The 18,585-nt window shown below is 45.7% G+C and overlaps 1 protein-coding gene across 15 annotated transcripts in view; it reads left to right on the plus strand.

The window, feature by feature from the left end:
* Nucleotides 1–18,585, plus strand: part of PCBP3 (poly(rC) binding protein 3) — a 249,670-nt gene that overhangs the window by 92,459 nt on the left and 138,626 nt on the right. The window lies entirely within an intron of this gene.

The raw sequence follows: 18,585 nt of genomic DNA on the forward strand, positions 1-18,585 counted from the left end.
GGGCGGATGTCGGGACTCCTCCTTCCGCGCGCCGCCCGGCTCCTCGGGCGCAGAGCGGGCAGTGGAGTGAGTGGATCCGGCCGGAGTGTAGGAGAGCCGCAGCCGGGCGTGCGCGCTCAATCCGCATTGCCCTTCCTTTTCGTAGGTTTAAACACATTTTTCTATCACGTTTCATGTGTTTTTCTTGTTTTTCTTGAAGATTTGGGGAGCCTTTTTTTCCTCTCAGTTTAAAAATTTTTTTTGTACATTGGGGATATTCTTTCATTTTTCTGTGATGCATGCTGAATGTATTTTCTTCCATTTATTATTTGTCATAAATCTTTTCTCAAGGTATTGTCATGTCAAAGATTTTTATTTTTAATTTTTAAAGATTTATTTATTTATTTGACAGAGAGAGGCAGAGATCACAAGCAGGCAGAGAGGCAGGCACAGAGAGGGGGAAGCAGGCTCCCCGCTGAGCAGAGAGCCCGATGCGGGACTCGATCCCAGGACCCTGCGACCATGACCTGAGCCGGAGGCAGCGGCTTAACCCACTGAGCCTCCCAGGAGCCCCTGTCATGTCAAAGATTTTTATTTTTTATCGTCACATTTGTCCATCTTTTGTTTTTCTACATGAGATTCTCTAGTCATAGTGGAAGAGCCTCTCCTGCAGTCAGGTGAACACGAGAATCATTCACGTTTTATCCTCGTACTTCTGTAGTTTAGTTTCTATTAAATTTTAAATTAAAATTTCAATATGTTGATTTTTTTTTAAAAGATTGTATTTATTTACTTGTCACAGACAGAGAGAGAGTGTCTACACAAGCAGGGGGAGCGACAGAGGGAGAAGCAGGCTCCCTGCTGAGCAAGGACCTTGATGTGGGGCTCAATCCCAGGACCCTGGGATCATGACCCAAGCTGAAGCCGACCTGACTGAGCCACCCAGGCGTCTCCAGGATATTTAGTTTTCTGTTTCACTGATTCCTGTTCTTCCTTCCTTCCTTTTGCTTTCTGGGATTCATTTTGCTGTTTTGTTTTATTTTTTTCTAACTTCTATTGGATGTTTGCTCACTCACCTTTCTTTTCATATAAATAAGTATTTAAAGTTAAACATGTTGTTTTAGGGGCACCTGGCTGGCTCACTCGGTAGAACATCCATCCGACTGTTGATCAAGGTCAAGAGCTTGAGCCCCATGTTGGGCATAGAGATTGTGTAATTAAATAAAATTTAAAAAAATTTTTCCTTTTAAGTACAGCTTATCGCAGTGCTCAAATTTAGATATATAGTACTTTTATTATCCTTATAAGTGTTATCTGTTTCCACTATGGTTTTTAAAAAAGATTTAAATATTTATTTTAGAGAGAGAGGGCGGAAGTAGGGACAGAGGGAGAGGGAGAGACAGAATCCTCAAGCAGACTCCTCACTGAGCACTGAGCATGATGTGGGGCTGCAGACAGCACCGAGACCGCGATCGGACTCCAAATCCAGAGCTGAATGCCGAACGGACCGAGCCACCAACTGCCCCAATTTCTTTTTTTGCCATGTAAGCTACTTCGAAGTGTTTCTCAGTCTCAAGCACAGTTTAGACGTATATGTATTATGCTAAAAATATACACTTAATATGTGTGGACGGTATTTTAAAATATTTTAATTTCTTTATTCGGTGCATTGTCAGCAAGGTGGCCTCAATGTTCATGGTCTTTGACATGTTTGGAGGGTGGCTCCTCTGTGGTCCAGCGACATGAATGTTCTGTGTTTCAGTAAAATGCGTTCTGGCTTGGAGTATAAGCTTTCTGTATGTGCCTTAGATGAAGAGTGGGAATGCTTTTTGACTCTTTTCTGTGCTTATAGATATTTTTAACTGATGTAACAACCACTGATATAGACGTGTTTACATCTGCCAATGCAGTTGTGGATTTACCTATTTTCATGTGTTTCTGTTCATTTCTGCTTTGTATCAAATGTTGAGACTTTGTTTTTGGGTGCATGTAAGTCTGGAATATCTTACTAATACATTAAATCTTCTTATCTTTATGTAATGTGGTCTATAAAAACTCTGATAATGCTTTTGTTTTCTTTTTTCTTTTTGCCTTAAAGTAAATTTTAAGTCTGAGGTACTTATTTGCCCAGTGTGTATTTCTTTCAGTCTTGCCATATCTGTATGTTTTAGATGCATCCTCCAAAATGGCATCTAATGGAATTTTTTTTTTCTCTCAGACAGTCTTTGTCTTTTAAAGATGGGAACATTTTGTTTACTTCATTTACTTTAATTACTTATGTATTTGGACTTCTAACTATAATCTTATTTTGGGCTTTCTGTTTGGCTCAACTTTCTTACATCTGTTTTTTCTCTTCAACATTGTTAAATTTTTTTTCTTCATTAAATTTTCTTCTTCACTACATAATTTTACTTCCTCTTATTTTCTTATTTGTCTTGTATGTATACTTGATTATCTGTGACTAAAGTTAGTGTCCCTAGTCACATTTCTACCAATATAAGACTCTTACGATACTTTATCTCATAGATTATCCTCTCCTGACTCAAATGTATTTTAAGCCATGCAGCCTTCCTTACTAATTTATACTCTTCGTTGCCCTTTCCGATTTACTCCCATCCTACCACTTCATTCTTCATGTCTTCTTGTACCTGAGAGAGAGATTGCTGCCTCTAAAATGCATCACGCCCTGTGACAGTGTTCACAGAGAACAAATTTTAACTGAAAACATCTTTATTTTCCTTTTACTCTATGCTTTATTTTATTATTTTTTAAAGATTTTATTTATTTATTTGAAAGAGGTCACAAGTAGGCAGAGAGGCAGACAGAGAGGAAAGGAAGCAGGCTTCCCGCTGAGCAGAGAGCCCGATGCAAGGGCCTGATCCCAGGACCCCAGGCTCATGACCTTAACTGAAGGCAGAGGCTTTAACCCACTGAGCCACCCAGGCACCCCAATTCTATGCTTTATTTTGCATGTTTGGAAAGTATTAAGTAATTCTAAAGTTGTTTTACCCAAGATTGCTTTCAAAAATGAAAATCCACTTTAATGGGAAAAATTGGCATGTGGCATATACTTCTTTTAGAAGGAGCTATGTTTGCGAGCTCAGGAAGAGCGATATGTCTTTGCCTTGTTAGACATATACACAGTACTATAACAATGAGAAGAGATCTCATAGCCGTAGTTGAAGTATTTAGTAAAAAGTTAATGTGCAAAAATCAAGAAAATGTTTAAGTTGTATTTTTAGCATGTTGACTGACTTGTTGCGTCTTTGCCAGTGGCATTTTGGGTTTTTGTTTTGTTTTGTTTTGTTTTGATTTCTGGTTTTGGGGATTAATTTTTCACTGACTAATTTTTTTCTCTGTGATTGTTTCGTATAGGTTTGCTAATCTACCAAAATCTGCCAGTGTTTCTATTTATGACCCCTAGAAATTATCTCAAGTTTTCAGCAGCATGTTTTTTAAAGTTTCCACCTTTTTTCTTGATACAGCTTGAAAATCTTCATGAATTTGGCGTGGCACCTTGTGTCTTTTGCTGTCCTGTAAAGTTATACATGGAATTGCCAATGTGTCCTACTGTAGAATTTAGTGGAGTGGCTGAAAACTCTGTGACACGGCAGTCAGTAATACTCCCCACTTTTAGCGGAAGGCAAAGGAGAAGTGTTTCAAAGTAACTTTAGAATTATCTTTCACTTTGTCCTTTGAAGTCTTTAAGAAAGATGCTTCTTAAAAGTCTTGATGGAAGACTCTGGCGAGGCCATGTGTATCGCCCTCGGCCCGCAAGGACGACAAGAACCCTGGTTCGGATGCATCTTCTCTCTTTATTTCCGCAAGTCTACACACTTATATACCTTACATGACCAGTCAGGCAGCAGGGTACAGGAGGGAGCGAATCAGGCGGTGCACCTAAACGAACAACTTCGCTAGCAACCAATGCTGTTTCCTTCCTCTTTGGGCGTTCTGCTGAGTCTCACGAGGCAATCCTAACCTGGCAACTAGCCAGGCGCCATCTTTTAAAGGCGGAGGCCGCCCTGGCCTGGGGCCTGCCTCCGACATCTCCCCCTTTTTTCTTTTATGGCAGGGATCGTGCCTGTCTTAGGTTGTCAGTGGCGGGGAATATCCTTACCAGTCATCAGACGGCAGATATCAATGATCTGCGTCCTGTCTTAGGTTGGTGTATTTCCCCCACCAATCTTACCCGTCGCTGACTACCGATCCAGCATACTTAGCCACACTTGGGGGGATGTTCCAGCCTCGATGGCTAACAAGGCCTGCACCATGGCTTGCTGTTGCCTAGGTTGCTGTCGCCTCCAAATTTGCAGTTTCCTTACTAGCAGAATCAAGCCCACTACGAGGATTATCATCAGACCAACTACGCTAGCCCATTGTTTCATAAAGGTTAATGCATCTTGCAATGTTTTGATTATCTCTGGGAGGGTTGCAAGCTCAACTCTGGTGTTATTTATCCTTGTTATGCCTAGTAGCAGGTGCTGAGTGTAGTTTCGGAATTCTGTGGACTAATTCCCCCACAAGTATTGGGAGAGCTGTCGGGAGACATTCTGTAAGTCACTCATATTAGTATAGGCTATGGGAGTTACATAAATTGCCGGGAAGGGTACTATACATCCCAGTCCCAATAGGGCCCCCCATATGTCCACTTGTTCTTGAACCAAATCCACTCTCTGGTTGACTATCAGATGTGTATTGATCTGAGTCTATGTCTTTCTGGATAGCACCCACCGGTAACTTGTCCTCTGGAATGGAAACTGGGATAGGAGCATGGGTAGGGATACGCATAATCACAGCCAGCTTGAAGGCCATGACATTCCAGCACTGGGAAAGATAGCAATTCTTAGTGCAATTCAACGTATCATTCAGCTCACTAGCATTTGTTATGAGGGAAAGGAATGGTGGCGAGACTCATATAGGAGTGTGCTGATAAGTAATATTATTGGGACAAGACACATTAACTGTTGTCTCAAAGATACTAGAGTCATTTTGTTTATAAGAACAGTTGAGGAATTTGCCACCATTTAACATGGACACTGCTGAGATATCAGTACATGCTCCTAGCAAGTTACAGACCTGCCATGCATCAAAAGGAGAGGAGGGAAGATGAGAGAAGAGTTAGTCACTGGTAAAGGATATGGCCCTGCTTTAACCACTGCTCACAGCTCTCTGGCTTGAGTCTGCCGCAGGAGGGGTAGCATCCCCAGAGTTATCATCAGCATCTTCAGCATCATGACTGGTGTCTGGAGGCAAGGCTGCACGCACCAGCCGCTCTGGGATCCAAATTGGAGCCTCCTTTTCCTGTGGAAAAAGACATACAGACCCCCTACTCCATACTAACACTGGATCTGGTCCATTCCACTTTCCTGTGAGGATGTCCATCCAAAGTACTAAAGGCTTAAGGGAAGCAGCAGCATCACTTGCATGTCTGTCTGCAGCTGATTTACCTGTTTTGTCCAACGTTAAAAAATTCAAAATAAAGAGAATGGTGTTGAGCTTATCTTTAGGGGACCTGAAGGTGTCCCCTATTCCCCCTTTTTGTTTATAAAGCGCATTTTTTATTGTAAGATGCGCGCGCTCCACAACACCCTGTCCTTGTGGGTTATAGGGTATTCCATGTATCAAGTGAATGTCAAGTTGTTGTAGGAAGGCTTTAAAGGGTTGTGAGGTGTAGCCTGGACCATTATCTGTCTTTAATTGGCGTGGCTTTCCCCATGCCGCGAAAGCCTGTGGGCAATGGGCGATAACATCTCTGGATTTTTCCCCCATATGCACTGAGGCGAAAATTATTCCAGAGCAGGTATCTACAGAGACATGAACATATCTTAACTTTCCAAATTCTGAAACATGTGTGACATCCATTTGCCATATATGATTAGGTAACAAACCCTTAGGATTAACCCCCAAGGATGGTGCAGGTAGTAAGATCACGCAATTTCTGCAGGAGACTACTATATCCGTGCCTGTGCTTTTGTTATGTTAAATTTGAGGCGAACAGTTAAAGCATCCTGTTTCTTCAAATCCTCCCCTAAGTGGTCCCATTGAGGTATGTTTAGCAAGCCTTCATCTAGGAACCATGGAGCCGCCTTTTCCACTGTATTCAAAAAGGCCTGAGCAGTTTTTGCTTTTAGTGGAGTTCCATTGGCTTTCAGCAGGTCTTCTAAAGACCCTTCCAACCGCACTTTAGATAACTTCAGATCCCATTATGAACACACCGACAACAGACGCAGACGTTAAAGACTCGCCGCTAAATTCCAGATCTAAGGCCGCCCCGTTTCTTATTGCGGACTTGGAAAATCCCGGCTCTAAGGCCGCCCCGCTTCTTCTTGCGGACTTGTACAAGATTCCCACCACTTTGATCGTGGTCCCTTCCCTGCTTACCTGCGGTTTCGATAAGAAAATCCTGGCTGTATGGCCGCCGCGCTTCTTGTTGCAGTCTTGTACAAGTTTCCCACCACCTTTGTCGTGGTTTTACCCCCCTTGCCTGCGGACTGCTCCCTTGCAAGGTTTTTCTATTTTTACTCCCCGCTTTACCGCGGAATTCCCACTTTTGAACGTGGCTAATGTCCCCGCTTATCTGCGGACCTTTACTCCCCGCTTTCCTGCGGATTACCTTGCAAGATTCCTTTTGTTAGTTCCCGGGTGCCGGCGCCATTTATCGCCCTTGGCCCACAAGGTCGACGAGAACCCTGGTTCGGATGCATCTTCTCTCTCTCTATTTCCGCAAGTCTACACACTTATATTCGCTTACGTGACCAATCAGCGAGCAGGGTACAGGAGGGAGCGAATCAGGCGGTGCACCTAAACGAACAACTTCGCTAGCAACCAATGCTGTTTACTTCCTCTTAGGGCGTTCCGCTGAGTCTCACGCGGCCATCCTCACCTGGCAACTAGCCAGGCGCCATCTTTTAATGGCGGAGGCCGCCCTGGCCAGGGGCCTGCCTCCGACACAGGTGAGGACTCTGCATGGCCGTCTTTGGTTTCCATGCTGTTGAGAGACCATCTCTCGATCTAAATGATTATCATTTTAAGGAATATTTTAAACTCTGGTTATTTTTATGTGTCTGTCTTCGATGTTTTCCAGTTTCACCGTTATATATCCAAGTGTAGATTTCTCTCTGTTTATCCTGCTTGCATGCTTTCTTTTTTCCTCATCAAGTTTATTTGAGGTTTAATTTGTATAGTATGGAATTCACTCTTTTTAGATACAGTTTTAGGGATTCATACTTTTTGGAGACACAGTTTTGTGAGTTTTGACGAATACATTCAGATACGAACTGTCAGCGTCATCATGCTAGAGGATAGTCCGCGTCCCCAATTCCCCCTTCCCTTTACCTCAAGCCCCAGACACTGACCACTGACCTGTTCATTGCGACTGCAGTTTCCTTCTTCAGACGGTCATAGAGCCAGAAGCACAGTATGGAGCCTTTGGAGTCTGGGTTTTTTCACTTAGCTGGATCCATTCTGTTGTCGGGTCATATGTAGTGAATGTACCGCAGTGTGTTTGGCCATCCACTGACTGGTGCAAATTTGGAGACTGACAGTTCCAGACATTATGAATAAACTTGCTGTAAGCTTTCCCATGCAGGTCTTTGGGTGGATGTTCGTCCTCACTTTTCATCGGTAAGTACCCATGAGTGGGCTGTTCTAAGTCACGGGATGTGTACGTTTGACTTTGTAAAAACCTACCCAGCCGTTTCCCCAAGTTACTGCAGCGCTTTGTGTTGCTTTAAGCAACAGGTAAGAGCACCTGTTGCTCTTGTAATAGTGGCCCCACTTGATGTCAGTTCCTACAGTTTTATCCTCCTAGTCGCTGTCTAGTGGCATCTTGTAGTCTTTATTTGGGTTTTCCTGATGACTAATGATATCAAATATTTTTCTCATGTTCATTTGCCATCTGTATGTCTTCTCTGGTGAAGTGTCTGTTCAAATATTTTGTCCATTAAAATTTTTGAATCATTGAGTTGCAAGGGTTTGTTACATAATCTGGATACCAGTTATTTATTAGATACTTGTTTTCCAAATGTTTTCTTCCAGCATGTGGCTTCAGTGTTTATTTTCTTAACCATGTTTTTCAAAAGCAGAAATATTTAATACGGATAAAGTAAAATTTGTCATTTTTCTTCTTCTGTGGTTTGTGCTCTGTGTCCTGGCTAAGAATTTTACACCTTCCCCAAAGCTGTAAAAATTTCCTGAAAATTGTGCAGTCTTTAGGTTTTACATCTTGTCTTCTACTCCATTTTTCTCCCCTCAGATCCATTTGGAGCTTTTCTTTTTTTCAATGTGGTGCAGGATTTGGGTGCAGTTTCTTTCCCCCTGTGTACGTACGTTCTTCCAGCCTTGTTTGTTAAAAGGCTATTATTTTCTCCATTGATTATCTCTGCTACTTCATAAGTTGGCCACATGTGGTGCCTCTATTTCTGGACTCTATTCTGTGCCATTGCTCTGTCTGCCTCCCCCTTTGCCAGAACTGCAGTATTTTGGCTACTTGAAGCTTTGGAGAAACCCTAGATAGTTTGGAGGAACCAAACTACCAAACCCAAAGGATGGGTTCTTCAGTGTTGGTCTTCTTTTTGAAAATTGTTAACCTATTCTGAGTCCTTTGTCTTTCTATATATTTTAGAATCAGCTTGTCAATTTCTGCGAAAAGGACTTCTGGGATTTTGACTGCAATTGTGTTGAATCTGTGTAGACCAATTTCGGGGTAATTGGCACATTTTGTTTTTATTGAAATAAAATTCATATAATGTACACCATTTTAAGTTGTAAAATTCGGTGGTTTTTAAAAATATGTTCACTACTTGTGTAATTATTGCCACTATCTAATTCCAGAAGACTTTTATCACCCTTATAGAAAATCCCATACCCATGAGCCCATGGCTCCCTATTCCTCCGTCTGCCTACCCCTGGCAATCAGTAATCTATTTTCTTCTCTTTGGACTTGCCTGTTCTGGATATTTCATATAAACAGAATCATATAATATATTGTTTTTAATGTCTGGCTTCTTCCACTTAGCATAATATTCTAAAGGTCCATCTACATTGTAGCATGTGTCAGTATTTGACTCCTTTTTTGTGGCTAAATAATATTCCATTGTGGGTATGCCATGTTTTGTTTATCAATGATGGACATTTAGGATATTTCCACTTCTTGGCTGTTATGAATATTCATGTATAATTTTTTGGTATGGATATGTGTTTTAATTTACATTGGGTTTATACCTAGGAGTGGAATTGTGGGGATCCTATGGTGACACTCTGTTTAACTTTTTGAGGAAATGGCCAAACTGTTTTCCAGAGTGGATACACCATTTTACATTTCTATCAGCAATGTTTGGGTACTTAAATTTTTTTTTTTTTTTAGATTTTGCTTATTATCTCCCAGAGAGAGGGAGAAAGAGAGAGAACACAAGCAGGCAGAGAGGCAGACAGAGGCAGAGAGAGAAGCAGGCTCCTTGCTGAGCAAGGAGCTCGATGCAGGACTCGATCCCAGGAACCTGGGATCATGACCTGAGCTGAAGGCTCAGGTTAACTGAGCCACCAGGCATCCCTGGGTGCTTAAATTGCTATCACTGAGGGTTTTGGAGGGGAGGGGGGAGGGAGGTTGGGTGAGCCAGGTGGTGGGTATTGTGGAGGGCACATACTGTATGGAGCACTGGGTGTGGTGCATAAACAATGAATTCTGGAACACTGAAAAGAGATTTTAAAAAAATAAATAAAAATTAAAAAAAATTTCTATCACTTGCTCTTTTCTGATTTTTTTTTTTTTTTTTAGAGCTGTTCTGGTGGGTGGGAAGCGGCATCTCATTGTGTTGGTCACATTCTCTAATGACTAATGATGTGAAGCAGCTCTTTTTGTATTGGCCACTTGCATATCTTCTTGGAGGAATGTCCATTCAAATTCTTTGTCTGCTTTTTAATTGGGTTTATTTTTATTGTTGAGTTGTGAGGAATCTTCCTGTATGCTCAACACTAAGCCCTTAGGTATCTAACCGAGACAAATTTCCTCCCATTATTTGTATTGTCTTTGCAGATTTCTTGGTACTGTGATTTGACACACTGAAGTTTTCAGTTTATATGAACTCCAGTTGATCTGTTTTCTCTTCAATTATTTGTCTTTAAGAGCTGTTGTGAAATCCAATGTCATGAAGCTTTCCCCTCTGTTTTCTTCTAAGAGTTTTTATAATTTTGGCTCATACATTTAGATCTCTGATCCTTTTTGAGTTAGTTCTTGTACAGGGTGTGAATCCAGGCTCCAAATTCCTTCACTTGCATATGGATAGCCACCGGTCTCTGCACCATTTGTTGAAAAAAAATTCTGTTTTTTCTTCATTGCATGGTCTTAGCATCCCAGTCAAGACTCATTTGGCCATTGATGTATGGGTTTATTTCTGAACTCTCAATTCTAATCTATCATCTATATGTATATCCTTTTGCTGGTACCACACGGTCTTGATTCCTATAGATTTGTAGTAGGGTTATTTGAAATTGGCAAGTGTGAGTCATTCAACTTTGTTCTTCTTTTTCAAGATTGTTTGACAGTTTTTTTTTTTTTTTTTGCAATTCTGTATGAATTTTAGGTTCAGCTTGCCCATTTCTAAAAAAGAGGGCAGATAGAAATTTGGCGATGATTGCTTTGTTAAAAATATGTTGACAATATGAAGTCTTTCAGTCCAGGAACAGGGGCTGTCTTTATATTTATTTGGGTCTTCTGTAATTTCTTTCAGTGTTTTGTAATTTTCACAGTACATATAGAATTTTTGTTAAACTTCCTCTGAAGCATTTTTATTATTATTTCCCATACTAGTGTAAATGTAATTATTTTCTTAATTTCATTTTGAATTTTTTGGTAGTGTATATAGATAAAACTGATACTTCTATATTGATCTTGTATCTTGTAACTTCACTGAATTTATTAGCTCTTTTTCTTTTTTAAAATTGCAGCCGATATGCTCTTCATTTCTTTTACTTCTGTTATTGCATTTAGTGTCCCCAGTATGATGTTGGGTAGAGGCGGGAAGATCCGATACCCTTGCCTTGTCTCTGATCCCGGGAGGAAAGCAGTCAGTCTCTCACCAGTAAGTGTGATGAGAGCTGTAGATTTCTCTGGTGCCTTTATCAGGTTAAGGAATTGGCTGAGGTGTGTGTGTGTGTGTGTGTGTGTGTGTGTGTGTGTTTAATCATGAATGCATTTGAACTTTGTCAAATGCTTTTCTACATCTATTGAAATAATGTTTTTTAAAATTTTTAATCTATAAAAATGGTTAAATTACATTGGTTGAATTTTGAATGTTGAACTAACATTGCTGGGCTAAGTTCTGCTTAGTTACACATAATAATGCATTATAGAAAGGGGATTTGTCCAGGACTTCTGCTTGTGTATTCATGAGGAATTCTGTCTGTATTTTTTGTTTGTTTTTTCCTTGAATGTTTTATGTGGTTTTGCTCTTAAGGTAATTTTGATCTCGTAAAGTGAGTGAGGAAGTGTTCGCTCCTTTTTTTTCTTTTCAGGGTGTGTGTGTGTGGGATTGACATTCTTTCTTAATTATTTATTAGAGTTTTCCATTAAAGCCATTTGAGCATGGAGTTTCTTGGGGAGTTTTAAACCATGAATTCAATTTCTGTAATTGTAAGACTCTTCATTTCTTTGTGTGGATCCAAGTTACTGTTTGATATCTCAGTCCTTCGACTGGAACAACTCTCTTCAACAATTTATGTTATTCATCTCATCAGATATTACCTCTGCCACATTTTACTCTTCTTCAAAAACCCCAATTACATCATATCAGACTTTCTTACCCTACACTTCTTGTTACTTCTTTCTCGTATTCACCATACTCTGTGGCTTTCACTGTAATCTATAGCAATTACCCAGAGTGCAGCTCGAAGACAGAAGGAGATCTAAACAGGGAAAGAGAGGAAAGGAGCCCCGGACAGAGATTGACAAGACTTAGCAGAATTCACTGGTATTCCCCCAAAAAAGGCAATAGGAATAGGGTTGAGTTAATATTTGAAGAGGTAGTGACTAGCCGTTTTCTGGAATTGGTGAGAGCCACCATTCTACAGTTTCAGGAGCCCTAACAGCTACCGGTCGGGGAAACGGGGAGATGTCACGTCTAAACACAGCATGATGAGCCTCCGGGACCCTAAAGACAGAAGATCCGTCGGAGAGAAAAAGACACTGTTCAGAGGAGAAACATGAAGGCCATTAGACGACTTTAACTGTACCGACAGAGACAGGAGGGTGGTTAGATCTTCATGTGGGGGGAGGAAAGAAATCCTCCAGTATTCTACACTTAATGAATGTTTTAGAAACAAGGGTAAAATAAACACATTTTCATATAAACAAAAGCTGGGATAACTGGATACCTATAGGTGTTTCTTAAAAGCATTTCTAAAGAATCTATTTTAGAAGGAAAGAAAGTTGTCTCATATGGAAGGTCTGAGATTTAAGAAATTAAAAACGGAAAGTTGTATGCATGTGAGATAATCCAAACACACATTAAATGTTTAAAGCTGTGTGGCAAATGTCTCCCAAGGTCAACAGAGTGCAACTAAAACACATGTCACGCCAGTGGGGAGGGAGTGGAGATAGGGGGGTTTTTACCCTAGAAATAATCACATATGTGAGTTCCTAACTTACCGAAGTCTGACATCCTCACACCCACCGAAGCAACCCAAGGACCTTAAAACCCCCTATCTCACTGCTTGACCGTGGGCGTGGGATTTGCTCACGCGGTCTGCTGGGGGGAACTAGCTCTGCGTACCCAGGACACATCTATCTGACACAACTACCTTCTTCTCATTCTCCATGCCTCCTTCCAGGACGGTCATTCTTTCCACCCGTTTCTTGTGCTCCTGGAAGTCTCAGTCCCGTCGCTGGTGCATTTTGGTCTGGTCCTACGGTACTCCGGATTTGCTAGCGAGTGGGTAGACTTGCTGTGGTCTGCATTAAACAACCAGCTAGTTTAGCTTCGGATTATGTAATGGCTTTCGTTATTGCGGTAACCGTGGAAAAATAGCTTTATTATTGGGCGTGTGAAACTCCAGCTGATAAGCTTCCTCCCCCCTTTTTCTTATTGAGATAAGTGTCTCTGTTCTAGAGACAGCCATGAGCAAATATGGTTGTGTGGCAGGCCGGAGGGCGGCCGGCTTTCCACCAGGTCCCGCCCCTGGGTGGGGTGTGGGCTGTTCTGACCTTGTGACTTTTTTAGCCCTTTTTTTTTTTTTGAAAAGTTTACAAATATTTTATTATTTAATTATCACAAATCAGTGTAGTTGATTCTTACATTATCCCTAGAAGATGAAATTGTGGCACACAGGGATTATATAATTTGTCTATGGCAATATAACTAGTAAAATTTTATAATATATTGAAATAAAACTCATTATATGCTTACATATCCTTAATGCCTCATTACTTTAGTTTCCATTTTTGTTCACTGGTGAGAAATGATGAAAATAATAAAACATATTAATGGCGAATAAATATTTTATATATATATATGTATATATATCAGAACCTGTTAATATTCTAACCATTATGTAGAAATAAGTATTTGATACAGTTTTCTAAATATGGTATTTAAAGTTGTACCTTTTTTACAGTCTTTTTTTAATTTATTGAGGTAAAGTGGCATATAGTATTATATTAGTTTCAGGCATACAACATAGTGATTGGACATTTTGTCCCACATTAGAAAATATTCACCATGATAGGTCCAGTTACCATCTGCCACCTGTTACCACTGGTTTTTGTTTGTTTTTTAATTAAATTTATTTATTTTCAGCATAACAGTATTCATTATTTTTTCACCACACCCAGTGCTCCATGCAATCCGTGCCCTCTCTAATACCCACCACCTGGGGTACCAGGTGGTGGGTATTTTAGCCCATTTTGCTGCTGTCATGAAGCCCCTCTCAGAAGCCCAGCTCTGGGGGAGGGGGGCAGGGGACTCGCGGAACATCTTCTAACAGTTGTGGACGTGCTCTGGCCGAGGACAAGCCCTGAGAGCTTTCTGGGAGAGCACAGGCACAGGGTGGGGGAGGGAGGCCTTGGAGCCAGACGCCTTAAAGGTGTTTTCGTGCTTTTAATTTAAACGAAATCACAGAACGCAAAAGTGAGTTTAACATGCTAGTTTCTGTTTGCCACGCTCTGGCGAGGGAGAGTGGTGTCATCGTTCTGTGTTTGCTAAGTGATAATCGCAAGTGCGGAGGCAGATGTGAGCTTCCTGGGAGCTGGATGGGGCCGCGCCAGAGCTGCTGCGCTCCAGGAAGGGAGGAGGTATGGGAGTTTGGCCCCATTGCCGGAAACAGGGCCTCAGAGGCTTGGAGCTGCACGGATGGGCTGGTGGTGGAGGCACGGGGCGGTGGGGGGGGGGGGGCGGGGGGGGGGGGGGGGGGGGGTGCTGGGGCAGAGCATGTACTCACTGCTCCCCATGGGCACAGCCTCCCCTGCCTGGAGGACCTCGTGCCCATAGGGAACATGCACTCAGACACAGGGAGCTGCCAGCAGAGCCCGGTCTAGGGTAGACCCAGCAGGCCCAGTGCTGACCTGCTGTGGCAGCTTCCCAGCGAGGCCAAGGACTTGGGCTAGGCTAGGGTCTTTTCCCGCGTTGTGGCCTGCCTGGCTGTTTGAAAGTGGCCTTGAGTCCCTCCTGGGGGTGACCTGCTCTGGAGGGTGGCAGCCTCGTGTGACTGCAGTGTGGGGAGGAGCTGGAGGCGCGTGGGCCCTCTCTGCGCTTGGCTCCCATACCGGCTTGTGCTGAGCGCTGTCGGCCTGCTGCTCCCATCTGCCTCCCAGGGAGCAGGGAGTGGTCTGAACAGGGCCCCTGTCCCGCCTACGTGGGACCGGGACAACTTACTGAGTCTCTGCACGCCAAGGCCAGGGCGCTGTGGGAGTAACCAGGCGGCTCGGAAGATGCCTTGCACAGAACCCGGTCCACAGGGCACCTCTGGTGCAGCTCCTGCCCTCCCGCACCAGGCCACTGTCCTCACAGGAACACCTCCCGAAGGAACATGTGCGTCTCTCCTGAGCCTCCTTGGGCCTGGCTTGGTTCAAAGGGTGCAACCTCAGGTATGGATCATGGGGGCTTATGGGGTCAGGTCCCCCCGGGGCCTTCTCTGCCCCAGCTCTGCCAGCACTGTTTCCCTGGAAGCATCCTGGGGCTTCGTCAGCCTGCCTGTGTGCCCTGCAGCACGAGACCGGCCCAGCGCTGGGGGCTGTGCCCAGAGTGTTGGTCAAGGTGAATGTTGAGAATCTGCAGGGCAGTGCTGATCAGGTCAGTGGAGCTGCTGTTAGTCCCCGTCTGGTTACTGGTTAACCTTGGGCCAGTTGCTCAGTTTGGATCCCAGCTTCTCCACAGATATCCTGGGTGACCTTGCCCTGTGGGCCTCCTCCCAGTGCCAGGAGAACGCTTCTCACAGAGGGAGTCTTTTCGGCACGGGGGCTGGCGGGAGGGTTCAGGGAACAGTCTCTTGTCATCTGCTGGGAGACCTTTTTTTAAAGAAAAATTCAGAGAAATACTTAATGTGCAACTTCTTGTGACTTAGCAAGTTGATAAGCAGTGGAGACACAGACAGGTTTCCAGATGCCAACTGGAAGTGTGTGTGCTTGGTGTCTGTAGGAGAAGTAAGACAGGAGCCAGTGTGGAGATGCCTGTCTGTCCCCAGGACAGCTCAGTCGTGCGTGTACCTGCACACACGCATGCACACACACACTTCTCTCATGCTCCCCCCGACCCCAGCCCTGACCCAGCACAGCCCTGGCCCTGGAGATCTCTGGTGCCCTTGGGGCAGCCTGTGCCTGTCTCAGTGATTGTGCCATTTTTCAGCCTAAGTCTGATGCCAGCTTACTTTGCTGGGCTCCAGACGGCACTCGGTGCCAGGTCCTGCTTGGAGCAGAGCCATCCATGTGGAAGTGGCAGCTGTTAGTTAGGGTGGTGGAGGGCGGGGTGCCTGTTCCAGGTAGAGCAGTGTGAGCTGGTGCCCGTGCGGGCCGGCTATTTACCTGTCGTGGAGACTACTCTAGGGGTACTGGGAGCCAGGCTGGGGCCCAGAAGGCCTTTCCAGCAGCACCAGCGCTGCCTCAGGCTAAGGCCAGCTCTGGGCTGGTTGAAAGCAGGTAATGACGTGATCAGAATTTTTTGTTGTAGAAAAATTATGTTTCTGCCATGAAGAAGTTGGTGACAACAGCAACTGAAAAATAGGAGGACAACACAGAGAAGTAGGAAGGAGCTCAGGTTAAGCCAAGCCAGCAAATGCACTGAAGAACCATGGCCACACTGCCCCGGCTGGAGCAGAACGGGCCGGTCAGACCTGGGGCCGCTGACGAGGCCCTGGTTCACGGACGGTGTCCTGGCACAACTCCTCAGTTGCCTGCTGCCCCAGAGCTGTTGGGGCATCTACCTCCAGGCTGGTCCCTGCTTCCCACCCAGGCACAGCTTCAGCCTTGCAGTGTGGGGTTTCCATGGGGACCACCGACCTTCTCCAGAGTGACCAGGTATGACCCCCACAGAGTCAGAGAAAATGTAAGAAGTGAATAATTCCTACCGAACAAGGGCCGGCAATTCTGTTCCTTCCTGTCACTGAGAATGGGGAGCTCAGGTTCCGCTCAGTCCAGCGCGCCTGCTGAAGGATGCTTAGTGCCTCCCGGAGACGTGGCCGCGGAGGAGTGGGCTCTGGTGCCGGGCGGTGCTGGGTGCGGGGCTTCCGCCTTTCAAGCTCGGAGCCGCCGTGGCACCGGGACGAGGATCTGCCCCTTGCTCTCATCTAACACCGACGTGGCTGGGCCTCACGGCCGTGCTGGGGGTGAGCACGCCAGGAGAGCCACTAGCGTTAGTTAGTCCCCGTCTGATTACTGGTTAACCTTGGGCCAGTTGCTCAGTTTGGATCCCGAGGCCAGACCCGGAGTTGTTAATAGACACGCCTGCGTGGTTCATGTGGCTCACCACGACGGAACCTCTTTTCGCCTCCTTCACAGAAACCCGGTGCTATGGACCAAATTCTACACACACACACACACACACACACAGACACACACACACACCCACACACCCCAGCCCGCACCTCAAGTTCATGTCAAAGCCCTCCCCTGCCCTGCGACTGTATCTGGAGGAGGGGCCGTTAAAGAGAAAATCACGCTTACGTGAGGTCCTGAGGGCTCGGCCTTGCAGGAGGAGCGGGAGACCCCAGTGCCCTCTCGTCCCCCCGCGTGAGGGCGCAGTGAGAAGCTGGCGGTCTGCAGACCTGCCGCTGACGCCACGGGCACTCTGGCCGCAAGCCCTTGGCCTCTGGAGTGGCGGGAAGTCCGTGGGTGTCCTTTAAGCTGCTCACCCGTGCTGTTCCGCTGCGGCAGCCCGAGCAGCCTGAGGTCTGACCTGTCGCAGTCCAGGCCCAACAGATGCAGACGGATGTCCTGGTCACTTGTTGGCCATTGAGCAGGCGGGAGGGGAGGCTGACTTCTCGTCAGCCTGAGCAGGGTGTGTTGCCAGGGCTCCGCGTGGCCAGAGAGGCTTCTTGCTGTCTGGGCCGCATCCTCGCTAACCTGCAGATTCTTAACAGCTTGTTCGTTGTTTGGTTTTAAACCCAACGGGAAGGCCAACGCGTAATTAATAAGAACAACAAAACAAAAGCCGCGTGTCCGACACGGTCTACCTCCCTCCCTCTGTACCCCTCATGTCTGTCCACCCGTCCAGACACGCGCACACGCACACACACACGCACACGCACACAGCAACATAACACTCCCTTTGGATCCTGACAGCAGCCCCAAGGTGGCCACTTCCCCCCTTTTTACTGAGGTCAAATTCACATAACCCGAAAGCAGCTGTTTACAGGTGCACAGCTCGGTGGCGTTCGGGGGCAGGGAGCGCATTCACAGTGCTGCACGGCCACCTCGCCGTCTGGTCTCGAAGCGCCATCGGCGCTCCAGGAGACCCGTCCCTGGGAGGCTGTCCCCTGCCTGGCCCTGCGCCAGCCCCAGACCACCAGTCTCGGTCTGCTGTCTCCAGACTTGGCCTGCTCTGGACGTTGCATACATACGGAGTCGTGCGGTGTGTGGCCTCGGTGTCCGGCTTCTCTCGCTCAGCTTGTGTTTGGGTTGTTTCCACAGTGTGGCGTGGAGCGGGTTCCGTTCCTTTTTCTGATCAGAGGCTGCTCAGCCGTCTGGGTGGACCACATTTTGATTGTCCATTCCTCTGCTGATGGCTGTGAGGGCTCCTCGACCTTCTGGCCACGGGAACAGCGCTGCTGTGGACATGCACACACAACTCTTGTTTGAACACTAGCCCCCGCTTCTTTGGGGTCCGTCCCTAGGAGAGGCATTGCTGGGTCGCACGGTGGTTCCTCACTGAGGACCTGGCCCTGCAGCTGCACCTCCCTGCCTCCCGCGGGGCTTCTCCTTCGTCCACATCTGAATAAATGAAGGGCCTGACGTGGGGGGCGGACGAGGGGTGCTCTCTGGTGACGGAGGTGGGTCTGGTCTCGCCTAGCGGGAGGCCATCGCCGGGCTGACTGTCACCTGGGCCGGGCCTCCCGCGGCTGGAGCAGTGTCAAGGGGCAGCAACGGGCTCGGAGGGACGGGCGCGCGTGCCGGGCCTTTTC

Source organism: Mustela nigripes, chromosome 2 (genome assembly GCF_022355385.1).
Source record: "Mustela nigripes isolate SB6536 chromosome 2, MUSNIG.SB6536, whole genome shotgun sequence".
In the NCBI taxonomy this organism is placed as follows: Eukaryota; Metazoa; Chordata; class Mammalia; order Carnivora; family Mustelidae; genus Mustela; species Mustela nigripes.